At 49.7% G+C, this 19,161-nt stretch overlaps 1 pseudogene; it reads left to right on the top strand.

Annotated features, from left to right (window-relative positions):
• Nucleotides 1-12,838: 12,838 nt before the first annotated feature.
• Nucleotides 12,839-18,968, top strand: LOC119251246 (golgin subfamily A member 2-like; annotated as a pseudogene).
• Nucleotides 18,969-19,161: the final 193 nt, after the last annotated feature.

Genomic DNA, 19,161 nt, shown 5'->3' with positions numbered 1-19,161 from the left:
GTCTACCTTGGCCAATGGTACAACGGCCCCAAGGTGGACGTGTGGAGCCTGGGCATATTGTGACCGGCATACTGCCCTTCAGGGTGCCAAGCCTCAGGGCGATCAGGGAGCGCGTCCTGGGCGGGAACGTCCACCTGACCTCCTACCTCACAGTCCAGGGCGGGGACCTGCTGGCCAAAATGCTGGCACGGGACCCCTGGAGGCGCGGCCCTGGAGAGCATCCAACAGCATGCCTGGGTAGCAGAAAGAGTGAGGGACTCCTGCCCTTCAGCGAGCCATTGCTCAGACCCCAGGACTCAGCCATAATCAAAGCTATGGAGCGCCTGGGCTACCAGAGGCAGGAAATTCGGGAGGCAATTGATGCTAACAAGTACGACTAGGTCATGGCCACCTACCTGATTCTCCACTCCAGGAAGCAGGAGGGGGAGGAGTACCACAAAGAAGAGGGGAGGAGCGGCCGAGGCACATCACCTTCCGGGAGCCTGGTGACCCCGATTCCAAGGACTGCCCCCCCACCCCCCACAACCTGAGGTTTCGGGGATACCCCAAGCCAGTTATCCTGCGAAAGTACCCAGTTGAAAAGAGCGGAAGGATGCCCCACCCCACCTCCTGCAGCCTGAGGTTTTGGGGAATACCCGAAGGCCAGGTATCCTGCGAAAGCAGGAAGTCCGAAAGAGGGGAAAGGATGCCACCCCGGCAACAGGGTCATCTCCGCCAGGCACCTGAGCTGGAGGACGCCCAGGAGCACACCACTGCTGCAGGTCCTAGCGCCTGCTAGAGGACACCCCAAAGGGCAGACCCTCCGCGCTAGGCCCAGAGCTGGAGGACGCCTGGGGGACACCAGCACCTCTGTGGTCGGACCCCAGCAGGAGGACACCAGGGAGCACAGCAGCACCTCGGTGTCAGTCCTCCAGCTGGAGGACGCTGGGGAGCACGGCAGCACCACTGAGACAGGCCCCCAGCTGGAGAGGGACCAGGAAAGCAGGGCCAGCACGATCAGTCCAGCTCCCCAGCCTCCAGCACCACCCTAAGACCTCCCCCAAGACGTGGCTGGCCTTTCAGTGCAGTGGCCCCTTCAGCAATCATCAGGGCCAGAGATAGGGTATTAGAAATTATCCTGGAATTTTGTTGCTGCTGTGCAGCATTGGAACTGGAGAGCAACAAAGATTGAAAATAGCGCCATACCCGGCAGAAGACCTCCACCCCAAAGCACAACCACTCAATGGCCATGGGAAGCAGGAGTACACCAGGGAAGGTTGAGGCTCTCGAGAGGCTCGGGCTGGGCCCAGTCAGATGGGCCAGGAGTAGCATGAGACTCACAGGACTGCAGCACAGAAGTCTGGGCAGCACAGATGTCCCTGGAGCAGAGCAGGTGAAGGGCCAGGCAGGCAACGAAACTGGTGAAGCACCTGGAGGGGAGCAGAGCGGGTGAGGGGTGGGGTGTGGAGGGGTTGGGGAGAGCTGAGCAGGTACAGGACCAGGAGAGGGATGTGGGGCTGTGTGGGCAGAGCCTCCAGAGGCCCCAGGGCCAGAGGCGGGGAACCCTGGACCACTCTCCCCCATCTTAGGTTCTGCCCCCTTGGTGGGAGAGACCTGCTGCTCACTCCTGGGCACATGGATGGTGCAGAGGATGCAGGAGCTCTTGCAAAAGCTTAGGTCCAGGTAGTAATACGTGCACATTGCAAGGAGCAGATAGAGAGGCTCTCTAGCTCCCCTTAAGAAAGACTCGGGGACCAGCATATTAGAATCCAAATGGGACTCTCCAAGGTGGGCAGAGGTTATTCACAGACCAGCCCTACTCCTCCACAACCTAATCAGCTGGAAAATCCGCACATCTTCCTGCTCCATAAGCCTAGGCTATGATCAATCTCAGTCCCGCAGCGAGCACAACTAGGTGTCCAGTGTCCCCTGGATCGAAGCTGCAACTCGTCATGGAGTACGCGCAGGAGGGATTTTGCAGCTTGGGATTCTTACACAGTGTCAGCCCAGCTGGAATTTCTCCTTTTAAAAATCCTCTCCAGATGGCCACCCACCCCTCCTCCTCCCTGGATTCAAACCCCCCAGGTGACCTTAGCCAAATTGGAAAATATCACCTCATAGATGCAGGCTTTGGACAACATTCTCTGCCAATTAAATCACTGGTACAGGAATGAAAAGCTACAGTGGCTATCTACCTTTTTTCATTATTGTTTAGATGGTGTTCAATTCCCTTCTAAAACTAAGGTTCTGCTAAGTCTGGTAAATGCAAGTGAGGTGAGGTATGTGTGTTTGAAAAAAGAAAATATGGAAGAGGGATATTCTGAGGGCCTTAAGATTATGTAAAGCCGGATGGGTAAAATGAAATGGCATTAGAAAGAAAGCAAGCAAAATAAAGTGTTGAAGGTCTGAGAGGGAGGTTTTGGTGAGAAATCGTGTGTACTCAGGTGTCTCCCCCTCCTCCAACACATTCATGGGCTTGCTCATCTGACCAGCAAAGCCCCCTCTGACTGACCCTTCGTCAGCCGAAGCTGGACCAGGACATCCAAACATGGACCAGCTCTCCCTTACTGCCATGGATCCTTCCCATAGTAGGACCAGTGATCATGATTATGCTTTTCTTTGTTTCTACACCCTGTTTGCTCTGCTTTATCCAGAAAAAGCTCTCTGAGATGAGCCTTCACTCTCCCAGACCCGGGAAAGCCATTCCTGTTATTGACAGATGAGCAACAGGGCATTGCTCTAGGGGTTCTAGGCCAACCTGGGCCAGTCCAGTGACCAGTTGCTTATTTCTCTAAACAAATGGATCCCACTGTAAGAGGATGGCAGCCCTGCCTGCATGCACTTGCGGCAGCTTCTCGTCTCGCTAGACAAGCCTTAAAACCCACACTGGGCCAACCTGTAAATGTTAGTTCTCCACATCGGCTCCAGGACCTACTGATTCACCAGGCTCTCTCCCCTCCATCACCCTCTTGTCTGTTAGATTTCTACTCTCTTTGTCAAAGACCCTCTCATCTCCCTCTCCCAATCCGACTCTCCATCCTGCTAGGCCTCACGGGTGTTCCACTCCCTAACGCAGGTAACACCCTCTTCTTACTATGGTGGACACCATCACCAGTCGGACAGGGACCTGCCTTTATCTCAAAGATTACTCCACAGGTCTCCTCCCTGGGCATCACCTGGGAACTACACATTCCTCCCGACCACAACCCTCTGGTAAGGAGAACGGGTAAATGGTCTGACCAGAGACCACCTAGCCAAACTCTCCACTGAGCCGCAAATTCTGGTGGAGCTGCTCCCACTGGCTTTAATGCACTCCGAGCCACTCTCTGTGGCCCCTTGTTCCAGAGCCCCCTTGAAAGGATGTATGGCAGACCTCCTCTTACTAACCATGAGCTCCCCGTCCAACCTACACCGTTGTCTGGATATTTTCCATACTTCCCTTTGCTCAGACAGCTGCTCCAAGAACACGCAGACTTGTCTGCCACAACCTGTGCCTCCGTCCCCTGATGCACCTGTCAACCTGCTATGCCCTGGAGACCAGGTTCTTCTGAAAGCCATCTCTCAAAACCACTTCAACCAAAGTGGATGGGTCCACACACGATCATCCTGACTACACCAAAGCTGTCAAGGTCTTGGGCAACATGTTCTGGCATCAGCTGTCTAGGGTCAAACCGGTCCCTGTGGACAAGCAGTATGTATGCGAGTGCTGGGCCCAACTCGGGTATGCATCAATGCTTCCCTGGTCCACATCCCACTCAGCCTAAAGAGTAGAGGCCCTCTGATTCTCCTTCCTCTGTTTCTTTTCTTTTTTTTTTTTTTAAAGATTTGTTTATGCAAGCACTGGGTACAGTCAGAAGCACAGGAGGGTGAGAGAACTCACCAGAGACAAAGCGAAGAGCAGAACAGGCAGACTTGACGAAGCACACTGCTGAGGGGAGCAGTGGGCGGCAGGAGAGGTCTGCCTGCCATGTGGGACTCTCGCCTTGAGGCCAGGGACTGAACCGGTGCTGTAGAACCTGCGGGCAGCTTCACAACCCAGCGCTCAACCGTCAACCGCTGCGCCACCGGGGAGGCCCCTCTCCTTCCTCTGTTTCTAATCCCATCTCTTCAAGCCACTTCCAGTTCTTCTGTCTATGCCCAGCAATTCCAGATCAGCACAGCCTCGGACAAAGTATTACCACTCATAGGGCTTCTTATCCTAATCTCCTCATTTTTCTTTTTGCCCCATGCTTGCTCCGTTTCATCCAACACCGGATCCAAGAACTGTCCCATACCACCTTTAACCAACTCCTTCTCCACCCATATCCTCACATCCCTGCAAAGACTGTCTCATAACCAGGCCTGAGCCCCCACCCTGGTCTTCGCCCCTGTCCAGCAGGAAGTAGCCAAAGAAAGAACCATTGCCCCTTTTCAACAAAAGGCTGGTATGAAAGGCTGATGCAGGGGCCAGAAATGGGAAGCCCACATACAAACAAGATGGCCCTGACACCAGTACCCCTGATTCCATCAAACCAAAACTGAAGCCATAAGCAGGAGAAAACTACTCGGCTCCATGAAAAAACAACGTTGTTCCACCTAAACCTGTTTCCCCCCCCCCTGCAAACCCAGTTTCCTGCCTAACCTCTCCTCACCCTATAAAATGACATCTCCCCCCATGACGGGCATGACTTCAGGGACCCCCATCTTGGGTCCTCGAAACTTGCCCGGGGGCCCAATGAATTTTCCCTTCCTTTGAGAAAGTTTAGCTTGGCTCCCCTTTTCTTTACTGTGCCAAACTGTTACAGGGCAGCCCCTGTATAAAAAGGGTTGTCTGACTGTTTCCTGATTCTGGTGGAGTGTTTCAGATTCTGGTGGAGCTGCCAGGACAGGGCCGGTTCTGAGATGGGCAGAGTTGGGGGTCCTGGAGGGCAGCATCCTGGTGGTGAGATGCTCTGTGAGGAGTCAGAGAAGCAGGGCTCAGAGGAGAGGAGACTTGGGGGAATGCCCTGGGTGTGAGGTTTCCAGCTTTTCTCCCCAGGACCCCTCTCTCCAGCCTCTGGATAACAAAACCTGGGGAAACAGGAAAGTAGATCATTTTTTCCTTTTACAACCTATTTAGTATTGAGGACATTAAAAAAATATATAACATTTAATGAAAACTGTTAAATTTATAGAAAAGTTGCAAAGATAGTACAGTTCTTATTTATTCCACACCATTTCCACTTTGTTAACATCTTACATGAATTTTTTTGTATTTTTTTTTACAGCTAATGAAGCAATATTGACACAATTACCAAACTCTGTGCTTAATTTCATTACTTCTTCCTAATGTACATTTTATGTTCGATAATCCAAATTGCCTCATTCAGTTAGAGCCAGTTCTCTTCGATGTGCCTCTTGCTGACTGTTTCTCTGACTTTGCTTGTTTTTATAACATTGACATTGGTGAGGAGTGATATTTTGGAGAGGTGTTGGGTTCACAGTTGGGGTTCTTGGGTCATGTCTGAGAAAACTTTCACCAGATTCCCCCATTCACATACACAGTGAGTTTCCCCACAAGACAGAGACTTTTAGTCTCTGCCAAAGAGAAGTTTTATTATTTCTTTTTTTTTTAAAAAAAGGGAAAGAGTCAGAACTCTGCTACCCTCCTCCACCCACTGAGTAGGCTCTCTCCGACCAACGGAAAGGAGGGAAAAAAAAAAAAAAAACAGCAAGAACAAACTACAGATCAAGTGGGACACTGAGTAGAGAGGAACTATTTCAGGCACCACACCCCACAAATGGGAACTGTGGAGAACGGTGAAGAAATCACCACAGAGGTGATCTAGGCTCCGGGAGCCATCAGAGGAAGACAAGGATTCCACGGTGACCTACAAATAGTCTAAGGCCAGCCGAGAACCACTGGGAAAAAGCAAAGGTCAGCAAGGACAGGTCTCTGGTGCCACCTCATGACCAGAACAAAATCACCAACTAACTGACTCCCTGTTGGAACTAAATAAATACAGAGGGAGGGAACTGTAAGGGACAGTGCCCAGCAACACAGCATCAACACTCTGGTGGAGTTTTGGTCTACCAGTGCTAATCCCAGTCTGGTGAACAGTTTCTGACACCCCTAAAGGAGCACTCCAAAGAGATGCTCGCCAACACCAGTGGCACATGTCCCAATGAATAGAACTAAATTGAAAGCAAACAACAGGGAGAAGAAAAATAAATAACCAAGCAAGCCTGCAGGGGAAGGACACACCACAAAAAGAAATACAGTCACCAGAGCTCAACAATGACATGGAAGAACTTCTCGGCCTATCAGATAGAGAATTAATGCTCATCATGATCAAAAACAAAGAAAACAAAAATGAAAAAATGATTTGAGACAAATAATCACTGAAGAATGAAATTGAGACCTTAAGAAAGGAAAGAAAAGAAACACAGGAGATTAAAAGATTACTAGAGGAGATAAACAACTCTGGGAAAAGCAATGAAAACAGAATTGATGAAATGGAAAAATGGATCAGTACTATCTCAGGTACAGAAATAAAAAGAGTCAAAAGAAAAGAGATAGAAGAGCAAATAAAGAAGTATGAAGATACTCTTAGACAATTATCAGACTCCATGAAGAGAGGAAACATAAGAGTTATAGGCATTCCAGAAGGTGAGGAGACAAAGGAACAGAGAAATTATTCAAGGAGACAATTGAAGAAATTTCCCTAGTATGAAAAAGGAGACGAACATAGACATACAAGAAGCGAGAAGAACTACCAATTACCACAATGAAAAGAAAACTACAGCAAGACACCAAATAGTAAAGCTTGCAAGAGTCCAAGACAAGGAAAAAATAAAACAGGCAAGGGGAAGAAAAAGATAACTTTAAAGGGAAAACCAATCAGGTTAACTTCAGAATTCCCCAAAGAAACATTACGGACAAGAAGAGAATAGAGTAACATATTCAGCAAACTTCAACACAGCAAATGCCAACCAAGAATACTTTACCCTGCAAAGCTCTCCTTCCTCTACAAAGAAAAGATATGGGCCTTCTCAGACAAACAGAAACTCCAGAAATTCATTACAATTAAACCACCACTCCAAAAAAATTCTACAAGTCCTAAAGCCACAACCAACAGAGGAATGAACAAGAAGAACAGAACAAACCAAGGAATAAAATCACAAAAAAGACAAACAAAATGGCAAATACAGATGCCAACATATCAATATTAACTCTAAATGTAAATGGATTAAACTCATCAATAAAAAGACAGAGTAGCAGGCTGGATTAAAAAAATAAATCCAACCTTTTGCTGTCTCCAGGAAACACATTTTAACCACAAAAGATAAACATAGACTGAAAGTAAAAGGTTGGAAAACAATCCTACAAGCAAATGGACCAAAAAAGAAGGCAGGAACAGCCATACTTATATCAGTTGAAATTGACTTCAAATTAAAAAAGGTAAAAAGATGCATAGACGGACACTAAATTATGATCAAGGGGATAATACATCAGGAAGATATAACACTCATCAAAATGTACTCACCAAATGAAGGGGCACCAAAATATATTAGACAATGATTATCAGTTCTGAAAACAGACATGAAAGAAAATACATATACAGTGGGATACTTCAACACCCCACTCTCACCAATGGACAGATCAATGAGACAAAAACAAAGACTATAACCCTAAATAAAGACATAGAACTCATGGACTTGACAGACACTTATAGGACACTGCACCCAAAGAAATCTGAGTACACAATTTTCTCAAGTGTGCATGGAACATTCTCCAGAATTGATCACATACTGGGCCACAAGACAAACATCTACAGATACACAAAGATCAAAATCATTCCAACTATCTTCTCTGATCATAAAGGCATCAAGCTAGAAATAAATCATGAAAAGAAAACAAGGAACATTCCCACTTCATGGAGATTGAAATCCATACTATTGGAAGACCACTGGACTAATGAGGGGATCAAAGAAGAAATTAAAAAATACTTTGAGTTGAACGACAAGGAGGACATCACTTTTCAGAATGTATGGGATGCAGCAAAAGCAGTAATAAGAGGAAAATATATAGCAATCCAGGCTCACATCAAGAAACAAGAAAGAATTCAAAGAAACAACCTAATCTCACATCTTAAAGAGCTAGAAAAAGAACAAAAAACCCTAAAGCCAGTAGAAGAAAGGAAATAATAAAATCAAAGCAGAAATAAGCAAATTGGAAATTAAAAAAAAATTATCCAAAAGATCAATGAAACCTAAAGTTGGTTCTTTGAAAAAATAAACAAAATAGACAAACCTCTAGCCAGGCTCACAAAGAAAAAAATGGGAGAAAACATATAAATATGATTATAAATGAAATAGGAGAAATCTCAACAGACTCAGTAGAAATCAAAAGAGTAATCAGAGATTACAGTGAACACTTACATGCAAACAAATTCAACAACCTAGAAGAGATGGACAAATTCCTTGAATGATATAATCATCCAAAGCTGGACAAAGAAGAAATAGAACAACTAAACAGACCAATTACAAGCAGTGAAATTGAGGCAGTGATCAAAGCACTCCCCCAAAACAAAAGCCCAGGCCCAGACGGTTTCACAAATGAATTCCACCAAAAAATAAGCAGTGAATTAGTACCTATCTTACACAAACTCTTTCAAGAAATTGAAAAAGAAGGAATACTACCAAACACGTTCTGCAAAGCCAACATTACAATAATACCAAAACCAAACAAAGACAGCACAAAAAAGAAAATCCTTGCCAACAGAATCCAACAATACATCAAAGAAATAATACCCCACAATCAAGTGGGATTCATCCCAGGGACACAAGGATGGTTCAACATATGAAAATTGGTAAGTGTAATCCAACACATCAAGAAAAAGAAAACCCATATGATCATATCAATAGATGCTGAGAAAGCATTTGACAAAGTCCAACATCCATTTATGATGAAGGCCCTTGAAATTCTCGGGATAGAAGGAACATACCTTAACATGATAAAAGCCATATACAACAAACTGTCAATATTATTCACAATGGCGAAAAGCTGGAGGCCTTTCCTTTAAGATCAGAAACAAGACAAGGATGTCCTCTCTCACCACTGCTCTTCAATATAATACTGGAGGTCCTAGCCAGGGCAATAAGACAAGAGAAAGACATACAAGGAATTCAAATAGGGAAAGAAGAAGTAAAACTATCACTATTTGCAGACAATATGATAACATACATAGAGAATCCTAAAAACTCCACAGAAAAACTACTCAAAATAATCAACCAGTTCAGTAAAGTAGCAGGATACAAAATCAACACAGAAGCATCAGTAGCCTTCCTGTAAACAATCAATCTGAAGGGAAATCAAGAACACCATCCCTTTTATAATTGAAACAAAAAAAAATCAAATACTTGGGAATAAACCTAACAAAAGAGGTGAAAGACCTATACAAAGAAAATTATAAAACACTGTTAAAAGAAATTGAAGAGGACACAAAGAAATGGAAAGACAGTCTCTGCTCATGGATTGGAAGAAATAACATTATTAAAATGGCCATCCTCCCAAAAGCAATATAAAGATTCCATGCTATTCCAACAAAAATCTCAATGACATTCTTCAAAGAAATAGAACAAATACTGATGAAATTTATATGGAACCACAAAAAACCTCAAATAGCCAAAGCCCTACTGATGAAAACAAAGGAGAAAGGAGGTATCGCCCTTCCAAACTTCAAGCTATACTACAAAGCCATAATAATTAAAACAGTTTGGTATTGGAACAAAAACAGACACACAGACCAATGGAACCGAATAGAGAGCCCAGAAATAAAGCCATACTTTTATGAACAACTAATCTTTGACAAAGGAGTAAAGAATATGCAATGGAACACGGACAGTTTGTTCAATAAACGGTGCTGGGAAAACTGGACCTCCACATGTAAAAAAATGAAACTAAACCACTACCTCTCACTCTGCACAAAAATCAACTCAAAATGGATAAAAGAACTGGACATAAGATCTGAAATCATAAAATATATAGAAGAAAATATAGGTAAAACACTGCAAGACATACATCTCAGAAATATCTTTAAAGACATCACTCAAAGCAGTGATAGTGAAGACAAAGATAAACACCTGGGATTACATCAAACTGAAAAGCTTCTGTACAGCCAAAGAGACATTAACCAAAATAGGGAGACACCCCAGTGATTGGGAAAACATCTTTGCACTCCATTCAACTGATAAGGGACTGATCACAAATTTATACAAAGAACTCACACGGCTCAAAAAACAAAATAAACAATCCGGTCAAGAAACAGGCAGAAGAACTTAAAAGACATTTCTGCAAAGAGGAAATGCAAATGGCCAACAGGCACATGAAAAAATGTTCAACATCCCTTATAATCAGGGAAATGCAAATCAAAACCACACTGAGATACCACCTTACACCAGTAAGAATGGCACATATCAAAAAAACAAGCAACAACATATGTTGGCGAGGATGTGGTGAAAAAGGAACCCTCCTACACTGCTGGTGGGAGTGCAAACTGATCCAACCACTATGGAAAGCTGTCTGGAGTTTCCTCAGTCTACTAAAAATGGAGCTACCATACAACCCGGAAATTCCACTACCAGGGAATCTACCCAAAGGAAACAAAAACATTGATTCAAAAGAACACCTGTACACCTATGTTTATTGCAGCACTATTTACAATGGGTAAAACCAGAAACAACCCAAATGCCCAAAAACAGATGACTGGATCAAGAAGATGTGGTATATATATAAAATGGAATATTATTCAGCAATCAAAAAAAGATAAACTCATGCCATTTGCAGCAATGTGGATGGAGCTAGAAGGAATTATGCTCAGTGAAATAAGACAGAAGGAAAAAGAAAAATATAGGATGATTTTACTTATAACAGGAATATAGGGGAGCCTAATAAGACATCAGTGTAAAAAAAATAATAGCAATACAAAGGACAACAAAACAAAAACAGACAATTATAAATCAGAGACATACTGCAGGAGAGGAGAAGGAAGAGGCATCAGAGGGAAGGAGGGAGGTGCACAGGGGACTGTGGTGATGGTGCACAGGTGCCTTGGGGAAGGAAATTCTGTGGAGACTCAAACTGAAGGGATGGGGGGAAGCAGATCAACTGGACACTTACCCATCTCCCATGGACCCTTGGCAGCAGACACTTTGCTAGGTGGCAAGGTGGGATGTGGCAACTGAGGGAGCAGTTGGCTCTGAAAGGTCTGGAGGCTGGAGCTGGCCTCGAAACTCAGCCAGCTGCAGGAGAAGCTGGCAGAGCTGAAGGAGATGGTAAGTCCTGTGCCAGCTGGGAAGGGCTCGGAGGCCTCCGGGAGGAAGGTCCTTAGGCCAGGACATAGGTAGCTCCAACTCAGGGCTGGGGGCACTGGTGACCCTGCAGTCCTGCCAGGTCCGTGACCACCTGTGCCCAGGGTCTGACATGGAGTGGTGGGTTCCCCGGGACTGCAGGTCACCTGCCCTGCTGGAGGTTGAGCCACTAGGGGAGAGACGAGGAGACGTGGAGACATCCTGGTTCCAGACTTGGCTCCGGGGTTGTGCTTCACTGAACAGGGTTGAGCCTCAGCATCCTTCACTTCAGAGAGCACTGGAAAGCAGTTCTGCTGCAGTTGAAGGAAGGGGCCTGGGCAGGTGGCAAAGTCCCACAGTGCCTGTCCCCTCCCCTTTGTGGGTGCAGATCTGGGAGTTGCCTCGGTGGTCTCCACTCTGTTGCTCCACCACAAGTCTGTTGAGGCAGTTGCTGCTCAGAACTGCCCTTTTCTGCATGCTTCCTGGGTTATGGGCAGGACCAATCAGGTGGAAGCTATGAGCTGATTGGTGCTAAGTGGTCCAGTCAGCCAAGGATGAAAATGGTCCAGGGCCTCCCTGGTGGCCTAGGGGTTAAGTCTCGGCACCCATCATCACTACTGCCTGAGTTTGATCCCTGGCTGGGATCTGACCCACAGGGCACAGCAGACCTCTCCTGCCTTGCCAGCTGCTCCCCTCCCGGTGTGTTTCAGTCAGTCTGTCTGTTCTGCTCACTCTACACCTCTGGCCAATACCCCAGTTCTTCTGCACAAAAAAAGAAAAATGGTCCATTCAGACTTGATGTTGGGACACCCTGAAGAGTGATATAAGCCAGGGTTAGAGGGAGCTGAGGGGCTCCGTTCCAACCTCCAAAGAAAGAAGGGGAAGACTCTGTTCCTGGCCTCTGAAGAAAGGAGGGCCAGAAGCTGAAAGAAGACAAGCAGCATCCAGTAGCCAACCTCTGTGGGAGGAAGAGAGGATGAAGACCTCTGTCAGAGACTGGGCCTCCAGTCCTGTGTCTGACATCACCGGAAAGGAGCACCAAAGGCTCCGAGCCTCGTGTCTGAAAGAGCTGTTTGTTGTTGGTGTTGTCCAGCAACTCACAAAGAAAGTTTTAACACTTTGTGTCTCTGACATCAGCTGGGATCCCAACTGAAAAGGGTAGTCACAGGGCATGAATGGGATGCCAGGATAGGCCACGGTGGCACCCACCTGCCCAGGCTCTAAGACAAGAGAGCTGCCAAAAAGCCCCAAAGTCAAAACCAAAGGCTGGAGCAATACAGACCCCATACGATAGGGGCCTACAGGTTAGAGCCAATGGAAGGATAGTGCCCGGTAGGGGACTCATCACTGTGGTTCTCAACCATGTGCACAATTGCAAGAGACTTCAGCCTCTGTAAACAACCACCTTCCAGTTTATTTTACAAACGGGAAACGGAGCTTACTGTAGCCACAAGTGGTGTCTACCTCAGCCAGGTACTGTCCACCAGAAGTACAAGTAGGGTTCCAATCCCCTGTCACCAGGAGTGCTGAGCAGCACTGGTCAGTAGTGATGGTCACTACTGGTCTCCCTGAGGTAGCGTCTAGCAGAGGCAGCTGGGTTCCAGTGACAATTTGGAGGCCAACTGCCACCTGCCCTCACCCCCGCGTCTTCCCTGCAGGTGGAGGAGAAATATCAAGAGGCTCAGGAGCTGCAGCAGCAGCGGGACCACTACCTTAGTCACCTTCAGCAGTACATGGCCGCCTGCCAGAAGCTCGTGGCCGCCTACCAGCAGCTGGCCAACGAGAAGGACGTCCTGCAGAAGCCGGTGCTGCTTAACACCCAGCTTGGCAACTGGATGCAGCACGAAGAAGAGCAGGGCAAGATGGAGGTCGTGTTGGCCAACCAAGAGCTGCTGGAAACACAAGTGGGGCAGTTGGAGTGCCAGACACCCTGTGGCCGCTGGAGCAGGAAGACCTGCGAGCAGCATCCCTTCTCACTCTTTCCTGCCGGCCCCACTGAACCTCCTGGCTCGGACTGGAGAAAGTGAGTGGGACTCCAGCAGAGGAGGGGTTTGCAAGAGTGGAAGCCACCCTTAGGACAACTTGGATCCTTCTCCTTTGGGGACTTGCTGGCGCGGGGTTGCACAGAGAGGAGGGAGCAGAGCTTGCTGGCTTTCAGGGCTGCTTCAGAACCCAGGTGTTCTTTGAGCCCCTCTGGCTGCCCCCAACAGTAAATGGACTGAGCAGTGAGGAGAAGGAGGAAGAGGAGAACAAGGGTCCCCTGCCAAAGCTAAGCATCCCTGACGACCTAGACAGCCGCGAGGCCATGGTGAGCTCGGCCCCAGAGCCCCTTCCCTGCCCCAAATTCCCCCTCCCACCCTTCTCTTTGGTTTCCCTCCCTTTGATTAAGCTTCCCCCCACCTCTGCTGGGGACCAGTGGGCAGACACCAACACCATCCTCGAATCTCAGGTGTGCCCACGGAGGCCCTGAGAGGTGTGCCTCCCAGCCCCGACCCTCAGGGACACCCTGCTCCTCTGGCCCACAATGGCATTTTGTAACTCGGCCTTGGCCAGTGCTGAGGAAGAGCGGAGCAGCTACGCGGGCAGCTCAAGGAGCAAAAGCTGCTCTGCCAGTTCCTGGCTCAGCAGACAGCCCCATGGGACCAGGAGCCTGAGAAGATGGAGGCCCCAGCCCCTGGGGGGAGAGTGTGCCTGGGGAGACCCACCAGGCCCTTCAGGGAGCCATGGAGAAACTGCAGGTGAGTGTGTGTAAGGCAGGAAGGAATGGCCACAGGGCAGGTTTTCTGATCCAGCAGACCGGGTAAAGGAGAAGTGAGTCCTGGAAGCCTCAGTGACTTTTGCAGGCTTTTATTGGGATTTACCGGGTACATGGCAGGCAGGGGTGCTGGGTGGGTCAGGAGGCAGACAGGCCTCCCAGCCCCCAGCAAGTCTTCACTCTTTCTGGGCTCTCCGGTGTTCTCTGGTGGTCTCTGCTGCTCTGCTCTCTCGGTTCTGCTTCTGCTTCTCTGCTGCTGCTGGCGTCCCCGTGACGCTGCAATTAAAAGCCCAGTCTTGGGCCTCCCCAGTGGCACAGCGGTGAGCACTGGGTTGTGAAGCTGCCCCCAGCCTCCACCGCCGGTTCGATCCACAGCTACTCCCGGGCCACCAGAGGAGGGTCCCGCATGGCGCACAGACCTCTCCTGCCGCCCGCTGCTCCCCTCAGCAGTGTACTTCGGTCCTTCTGCCTGCTCTGCTCCCCGCTCTGGCTCTGGTGAATTCTCTCACCCTCCCACGCTTCTGACTGTACCCAGTGTTTGTATGAATAAATAAATAAATCTTTAAAAGAGAGAGAGAGACTGACTTCACAAAGTTCATTTAAAAAATAAATAAATAAATAAAAGCCCAGTCTTAGCCCAGGTGAATCCCATCTACCTATACCCACACCCTACTCCAGGTGCCCGCATCAGGCATGCCTTCGGGACCACAGGGTTCCGTCATCCATCCTAATGGCGGGAGGGCAGAAAAGCCTGATACTTTTACCTGCCAGACAGTCTATACGAGTTATACACACGTTTCTCTTGGCGAATATGAACACTGCAGCCATGGCCCACAAAAGCAAATGAAATATATCACAATGTAATATAACAGAACACAAATAAGTCCAGGCAGGGCACCGACCTAGGAGCAAAAGACTATTGGCACCAGTACGTGATCCACCACTTCAGCTGCCAAAGGCACTGCTCATGCGAGAGAGGGAACCACTCAGGCATCTGCCGTCACTCCAGCTGGGGTCTCGGCCACAAGCCACACACCGCATCCACCCCCAGGATGCACTCACTCTTGGGTTGGCGATTCTGTACTCTTTGGGGGTAATCGCCAACCCTCGGGGTTTCTGTCTGCAGTCACTCCAACACTCGGCCTTCATAGCCACCAATGCGACACGCAGGCCCCTGCACTCAGGCCAGCCCACTGCACAAGCACATGGGTCGGGGATCCGTGGATGCAAGTGCCACATGCGGCCTCTCTTGGGACCCTCTTTGGCTGTGGGCTCCACCACAAGCCACGTTCCCTGCCCGTCCCCCAAAGATGGGCTCCTCAGCTCCTCACCCTCACTCAGCAATGAACAGGGCAACACCCACAGGTGATTTTAAGAGACTCACTGGCCTTCTTTAGCTTACGTAGTGCTTAACAGCCACTCAGGGCTTCCCGAACTTAGCACCAGCTTTTGCCTTCTCAGTTGGCTTTTTCTCCTCTGCCTGGCTGCTGGGCAATACACTGGCTGCTTTTGGCCACCAAGGCCCACTGGCCACCCCCAGATTCCCATCTCCGGGGGTGTACAATCCCATCCTCCCCCAGGGCCCCCAAAACATATCAAACTTGCCAAGGTCCTCCGCCTTCTGGCGGGATTGTTAGTCCATTAGTTCAAGTTCATCGGCTTTTCCCTTTGTCCACACTGGGGAGCTCTGAATCGTGGTCCTTTCTTCCCTGACGATTCTTGCTGCCTTGGGGATCACTGGGTAGTCCTCTCGGGCGTCTCCTCCTCCAGGCGAGGTCTCATCCCGCAGCTTCCGGACCTTTTCCATCCCCTGTGCCGCCATGACACGTCCAGCGCTGTCACAGGAAAACACAGTCTGCTGCTCCTCAGTCCCTCCCGGTCTTCGGAGGGCTCCATACCGTCTGCATGGAGCACCTTGCCGACTTACGCCAATTGTAAGGCAGAAAGGAATGGACACGGGGCAGGTTTTCTGATCCAGCAGACCGGGTCCAGGAGAAGAGAGTCCTGGAAGCCTCAGTGACTTTTGCAGGCTTTTATTGGGATTTACCAGGTACATGGCAAGTAAGGGTGCTGGGGGGCCAGGAGGCTGACAGGCCTCCCAGCCCCCAGCAAGTCTTCACTCTTTCTGGGCTCTCCTCTGGTTCTCTGGTGTTCTCTGGTGGTCTCTGCTGCTCTGCTGTCTCGGTTCTGCTTCTGCTTCTCTGCTTCTGCTGGCGTCCCCGTGACGCCACCCTTAAAAGCCCATCTTAGCCCAGGTGAATCCCATCTACCTATGCCCACACCTACTCCAGGTGCCCGCATCAGGCATGCATTCAGACCGCAGGGTTCCGTCTTCTATGCAAATGGCGGGAGGGCAGAAAAGCCTGATAGTTTTTTCTTACCCTACAGTGTGGTTCTCCGGAGGGCTGGGCGGGCTGGGTGCTGGGCAGGCCGGCACTGCTGAGCCCCTGAGCCCACTGTCTGGCTGCAGGGTCACTTTACCAAGCTCATTCAGGAGAAAGTGGACTTACAGGACTGGATGGAGGAGCTGAAGCATCGATGTATCTAGATGTCTGGAGAGACTGACACCATCGGTTAGTGGGGAGGCCTGTGCCCCGCAGCTGGGGTGTTATGCAGAGGCTGGGGAGACCCCAGCAGCTGAGCTGTTTACACACCCTCCCCCTAGGACAATACATCGCTCTCTACCAGACCCAGAAAGCAGTGATGAGGAAGGAGCACCGAGAGAAGGAGGAGTCCATAAGCCAGCTGGCCCAGAGCAAAGAGGAGATGAAGGTAGTCAGAGCTCTGGCTCCGTGGTGGTGCAGCTGGGCGTGGGCGGGCTTCTGAGCATCTCTGCTTCCAGGTGAAGCTGTTAGAGCTGCAAGAACTGGTTTTGTGGCTGGTGAGGTGCACAACGAATGGCGGGTGAAGCTCTGAGCCCCTGCCCAGAACCCTGCTGCTGAGCCCACTAGCACATGCCTAGCCCCCAAGGAGCTTGGCACTGCCAGCGGCCAAGGTGAGGAAAGCCCAGCACGGGCATCTAGGCAGGAGGAGCACACTGCGCCAGGCACACAGCATCCTGTCTCTGTCTCTCTAAAGCACGGAGTGAGGTGAGCCTCGTCCACGACGTGCAGCCAACCCAGGGCAAGGCCCAGCTGGGCCTGACTCCCCTCGAGAACACCTCTGTGCAGCAGATCATTCAGCTACTTCAAGAAATGCAGAACCCCAGGAAGTCATCACCATTGGAAACAGCCCGTGTATTCCCTTCTTCTACCAGGCTGACGACAACAAGGTGAAGAAAATGGTGGTCTAGGCAACCGGCATGGGCCGGGGGCTCTGCCCCCACCTGGCCCTCACCAACCCATCCCTGTTCCCCAAGCTTTCCCCCCTGTCCTTTGGCTCTCCTTCCCAGTCGTCCTTATATGCCTCGGCTTAAAAAGGGGTACAACAACTCCCCTATCTAATAGGGGGAAACAGGTGCAGACCCTAGCCTCTTAGGTCAGGGCTGTGTCTTAATCTCTGGGCTAATCATACTTCCAGAGACAAGGAGCTAGAAACATCCAACTTGTTATTTAGGGGGCTCCCTTCTACAACATAGGGGCTCCTTGATGACCAATTGAATCCTTACCAGGCCTTCCTGCAGAGGGCCTAGTTGTATCAGGCAATTTGGAGCCACGTGCCCCCACCACGCTACCCCAACCATGTGGAATGGGGCAGCATTTTGAAGGCCCGGCATGGGGGCTAAGTCCAGACAGAGATACCAGCTGGGGCAGGTGGGCAACTACACCTGTCTAGAGTGTAGCCAAGAGATAGCAGTGAGACCCCCAGATCCACAAAAGGGTGGCATCCCCTGCTCCTTTTGAAATTTCCCCACGGGCCTTTGCACCCAATTTTTTTTTTTTTTATTTTTTGTTGGACTCAATAATTGTTTTGATTTTTCTTTATTTTTTTCTTTTTACTTTTTGTTGCACCCAATTATTTTGGAGGTGATCCCTATTTGCAGAGGGGAGGCCTCTCCTACTACCTAGCAAAAGTCCCCATGGGAATGTGTGCCCGATTATTTGTAGGCACCCACCTGTTAAGGGGGGGGGCTCTGCTCACTACACAAGTCTTGCGGCTTGAGGTTACCCTGTCCCCTCACAAAAGTCCTGCGGGCATGAGGGCACCACAATCCTCAAAGGGGTGTCCTCCCCTGTCCCCACTCACAAAAGGCCGCGGGCATGAGGCCACCCCAATGTGCAAGGTGTGGCCTCCTCCTCCCCCTCACAAAAGGCCCATGGGCATGAGGCCAACCCAATCCGCAGAGGAGTGGCCTCTCCCATCCCGCCCCTCACAAAAGACCCGCGGGCATGAGGACAACCCAATTCTCAAGGGGTGGCTTACCCTGTCCCCCCTCCCAAAAGACCCATGGGCATGAGGCCACCCCAATGCACAAAGGGGTGGCTTCCCCCATGCCCCCTCACAAAAGTCCCGCAGGCATGAGGCCTCCCCGACCCGCAAAAGGCAGAGGCAGCTGGGTTCCAAGTGACAATTTGGAGGCCAACTGCCACCTTCCCTCACCCCCCCCGCGTCCTCCCTGCAGTGGAGGAGAAATATCAAGAGGCTCAGGGAGCTGCAGCAGCAGCGGACCACTACCTTAGTCACCTTCAGCAGTACATGCCGGCCTGGCAGAAGCTCGTGGCGCCTACCACAGCTGGCCAACGAGAAGGACGTCCTGCAGAAGCCAGTGACCTTAACACCAGCTTGGCAACTGGATGCAGCACGAAGAAGAGCAGGGCAAGAGGAGGTCGTGTTGGCCCACCAAGAGCTGCTGGAAAACACAAGTGGGGCAGTTGGAGTGCCAGACACCCTGTGGCCGCTGGAGCAGGAAACCTGCGAGCAGCATCCCTTATCATTCTTTCCTGTCGGCCCCACTGAACCTCCTGGCTCGGACTGGAGAAAGTGAGTGGGACTTCAGCAGAGGAGGGGTTTGCAAGAGTGGAAGCCACCCTTAGGACAACTTGGATCCTTCTCCTTTGGGAGCTTGCTGGCACAGGGTTGCACAGAGAGGAGGGGGCAGAGCTTGCTGGCTTTCAGGGCTGCTTCAGAACCCCAGGTGTTCTTGAGCCCCTCTGGCTGCCCCCCAACAGTAAATGGAC

This window comes from Talpa occidentalis, unplaced genomic scaffold (genome assembly GCF_014898055.3).
Source record: "Talpa occidentalis isolate TD23 unplaced genomic scaffold, MPIMG_talOcc4v2.1 talOcc4.2, whole genome shotgun sequence".
In the NCBI taxonomy this organism is placed as follows: Eukaryota; Metazoa; Chordata; class Mammalia; order Eulipotyphla; family Talpidae; genus Talpa; species Talpa occidentalis.
This window is presented reverse-complemented; position numbering and strand designations above follow the sequence as displayed.